The sequence below is a fragment of the Egretta garzetta genome, unplaced genomic scaffold, assembly GCF_000687185.1.
Source record: "Egretta garzetta isolate BGI_Z169 unplaced genomic scaffold, ASM68718v1 scaffold491, whole genome shotgun sequence".
Taxonomy (NCBI): Eukaryota; Metazoa; Chordata; class Aves; order Pelecaniformes; family Ardeidae; genus Egretta; species Egretta garzetta.
Window position 1 is genome coordinate 155,632 of NW_009258684.1, and position 4,600 is coordinate 160,231.

Below are 4,600 nucleotides of genomic sequence, written 5' to 3' on the forward strand. Positions count from 1 at the left end.
TTCCTGCGACAACCATCATCAAAATCGCGGCGTCAGACCTGCGCTGCTGTCTGCTGGTGGGAGCTGTGCTGTCGCATTGGACTGCGCTCATCATATGAGGATAAACCCCACGTGGCATGTTCCGATGGCCTGGGTAACATTTTATACCGCAACCGATACGCATTGCCAACCATTTGGGCTAATTAGGTTTCAGGCGAAATGATGGTTGCGGCTTGTGCTGCAGCGATCCCATCGATAACTTTGGGAATTGGCTGGTTCTGTAAGTTATCCACTGAACAACCCGGCAGAGCTTGTTAGTGCTGGCAGGCATGCACATCGGCCAATGGGCATCTTGGAACATGGGATTTTCTATGAGCATCTAGAAAAAGCCTCACAATTATCTCTCCAGTAGCAATGGGTGTATTTGTAATGAAAGTCAGAGAATTTCTAAGCGGCCATAAGCCGTTCCGTGCGTGCTCGAGCATTGCCTTAGCAGGCTGTATTAACAGCTGAGAAGCAGAGGGTTCTGGAGAGCAAGGAAGGCTGGCTCTGGATTTCTTTTTTAAGACTTTCAAAGAACAGCAAAGCTTGCCGGAGTGGATGCAGGACCAGGCAATGCTCAAAGCAAATGATAAAGTTGGAACTGTCGTGCTTTGTATTTATTTCTTTGGGGATTTTTCTTCCAAGTATTTAACTTCACAGGAAAGTATAGAGTATATTTAAAATAGCGACGCTTAGAAATGCACCTTTCCAGGAATGAGAGGGGTGCGGTTTGAGAAATAAAGTGATCTTTTGTGGTTTAACTGCTTGTCTGTAGTTTTCTTAAAATAACGGTAGAGCCGGTCTAGCGCTGCTCGCGTATCGCATATGCGAACACCAGAGTTTTGGCAGAGCGGGATTGATTTCCCAGCATGGCAAGGAAACCACATATATTGTCATGGATGTACTGACTCATAATGACACGGGTTTAATATCAGCGCAGGAGATGCTGGTGATTTTCGCAGTGACTTTCGGGCCAGTGGGCATCCCTGAAGCTGCAGCGAATGTGGAGAAGAGCAGCTGCCGGAGGCGGCTGCGGGGGTGTGCCGCTGTACTCTCCGCAAGAAGCGCGTGGCAGAGTATTTCACTTTATTTCACAAAAAAAAAGGGGGGCAAATATTTTGAGACTTGTTAATCTGTTTTCAGACGAACCGAGAAAGGCTTGATTTTTCAGAGGTATTTAGCACTCGATTTCCTTTGGACTACCATGAAAGGTGGGAGCACCGAGTGTTTGATTCGTGAATCAAAGGCCTTTATCTGCCTGGCTTATCAGCCTCACGTATTGAACAGAATTTCTGTAAGCCTTGCCGGGATGTCAGAAATTCATGCCCTAAAGCAGTGACTGTTCTCCGGTAACAACGCTACATTCCTCTATCCTGTGATCTGTTAAGCAGCTGGAGGTGTGTCGTGCGATTCCTTTCATAAATGTATAGAATCTTTGCTACCCAGAAAATAGAGAGGTCAGACTCAAAAGATAGAAGCGCGATACCGGGTTGTGAGATCAAGCTGAGGTCCCACAGCAAAGCATACAATGCCGTGATAGAATCGATCTGATGTCTTTTGTGTGTTGATTAGCTATATAATAGTCAATAAGTTTGACGGATATTGTTAGATTTTGAGAGTAAAAATGGGATTTTTGAAGTGTCAGATCCTGCCGTTCGTTTTAAAATGTGGATGTGTGGGTTTTGGAGCGTAAGCTGCCACTCACCTCAGTTACTAAATTGTGACATTTATAACATGTGGGAATACTGATGGGAGGAAGCCTTACTTTTGTAATGCTGTTTGCCTACTAGAGCCCGGGCTGAATGTAAGCCAGGAAGCTGTATGGTCCGGTCAGTGAGAGGCAGCGCATGCTGAAGCCCTCTGCATTCCCACGCCACGTGTCCAAGTGAAAAAGAAGGTAAAGGCTTTTTGCTCTGTCTTGACACATCGGAGGCCTTTGGGCAAATTCCATTGCAGTCTGCAGGCAAAATTTTGATTGTGTTCAAGATAATGCAATCTGTAGCAAGTGTTGGATGTATTGTACCAGAAGAAAAAAATACACTTGGAAAGCATGGAGAGGAGAAAAAAAAGTTGGATGAGAACAAAGCTGAGAAGAAATATTCTTTCTCCTTGCTCTGGTAAGGGTCCAGATTGGTTTTAGGCTTGTAAAATCATCAGCAGCAGGTAGGGATGGTGAAGAGGGTGCAGACTGAAGTGGAAATGCAGCGACCTGTCCAAACTGTAGCCGAGTGCGGAGTCAGTTGGGGTGCTACAGGGAGTCAGTTGGGATGCTACAGGGAGTCAGTTGGGATGCTACAGGGAGTCAGTTGGGGTGCTACAGGGAGTCGGTTGGGGTGCTACAGGGAGTCGGTTGGGATGCTACAGCCTGGGGGATTTATTTCAAAGTTGTTGCTAATTCTAAGTGATGGACTCGCTTGTTAATGAGCAGTGGCAACTGAAGCTTAAAACACCGTGACACATCGTTTGAGTGTGAGTTAGGTCAGATACATCAAATCGCAATCATTTTATCTTCACGGTATGGAGCAAAATACATACATAGGACATTTTTGTTACTTACTCATTTTGTAATTTGCCCTCTATTAACTGCTGCCTAAATACCCTTGTAGGCTGTGTTAGGTGGGACATTAGGAGAAAAATTTCTTCACCGAAAGGGCTGTCAAGCGTTGGAATGGGCTGCCCAGGGAAGGGGTTGAGTCCCCATCCCTGGAGGGATTTAAAAGCTGGGCAGACGAGGTGCTTAGGGACATGGTTTAGTGGTGGGATGGCAGGGTTAGGGGAACGGTTGGGCTTGATGAACTTAAAGGTCTTTTCCTACCTAAACGATTCTATGATTCTAAACAAAATAAATCTCCTGGGAAGTAGGCAATTGTTGCCTTATGGCTCAAGGCAAAAAAGCAGCACTCATGTAAGATCTTATTTGAGTCTCTGTATTTCTGTGCTTTGCCTTTCTCTTTCCAATCCCCCCAATAATACGCCAACCTTCCATAGCTGGAAGTGTGGGGGGTTTGTCTCAAAAGCATCCTAAGAACCAAGGTGTACAGAAAAAAGCATATCCCATTTAGTAAGAGTGGATGCAACACAAAAATATCCCTGGATGTGGCTGAGTCATTGGGAAGGTGCACGTGTCTAATCCATGCAGTGCCAACCTCAGTCCCATTTATGGACTGTTCTTCGTTGTCTTTTTTTTTCAGATGTTACAGTTGAAGGTTGACATTTAAATTGTTAAGCTTTTTGCTTGAAAACTGTACGACTCAGGGCAAAACTGAAATATTCACAAATCTTCGCTCCCCTCAGCAGCAAACAGACTTCTGCGCAGGTTCCCTTCTGGCTTGCAGAGAGGATGCGGGTCGGTTGGTATCGACGTGTTTGGGGAAGTGCTCGCTTCTGTAGCTCTGGCTGATCCAACGCCTCCCTGTGTTTTTTGAATGTGAAGATTCACAGCATGCCAATACGGGAGACAGTGGTATCGCTTAGCACTGAAATATCACCATCTCCGGGTTAAAATCAAATTGATTTGGGCCCCTCACTCCAAGAAAGACGTTGCGTTGCTGGAACATGTCCAGAGGAGAGCAACCAAGCTGGGGAGGGCTCTGGAGCACAAGTCATACGAGGAGTGGCTGAGGGAACTGGGGTTGTTGCTGGACATTAGGAAAAATTTCTTCACCAAAATGGTTGTCAGGCTCTGGAATGGGCTGCCCAGGGAGGTGGTAGAGTCCCCACCCGTGGAGGGATTTAAAAGAAGGGCAGATGAGGTGCTTAGGGACGGGGTTTAGTGGTGGGATGGCAGGGGTAGGTTAACGGTTGGACTCGATGATCTTAAAGGTCTTTTCCAACCAAAGTGATTCTATGATTCTATGATAAGAGGAGGAATTACTAGAATATAAAAGGTATATTTGGTTTCCTATCATTTGAACAGTTATTTCTTTATGAGAGGACATTCTGTGTCCTATGACAGCTCAGTTTCTCAGAGCCTTTGGTGAGTCTCCCTGCTCTGGTATTATCTCTGATGGTAGCCCACAGCAGAGTGAGATTCTGTGAAGAACCTTATCAAAGGCTTTTTGGAAACCTACATATAATATATCAAGTAGATCACTGCTATCCTTGTGCTCGTTGACTTCTCTAAGGCAACGAATGCGTTTGTGAGGTATTTATTTCCTCTGCAAAAGCCATCCTGAGTTTTCCTGTTGTGTGTTTCTTGAGGAGGAAAGAGAGATGACCCGTGCTTCCCTGCGCTGTGGGATAGCTTTTGCGTTTTCAGATCTGTCGGGTCATACGCTGAGACCTGCTTGTCTGTCCCCAGTTTCCTTCACGGTCCTTCGCTACCACTTCTGGTGTGGTTTTTGGAAGACGGGAGCCTGCGCGTGCTGCGTGCAGGTGAGCAACCTGCCCCCCAGCCAAGGAAGCAGAGCTATGGAATAGCCAAGTGTTTGGTCATCCCATGGGGAGCTGACTGCTCTCCCGTGCGTCCGCTCCCCCATCGACCCTTAGCTACTGCCTCCTGCCTCGGTTATTCTCAAATCGTGCCTGGAGCTCACGCGCCTGGCAGCAGCACGGCTTGAGACATAGATGTGCTTATTTA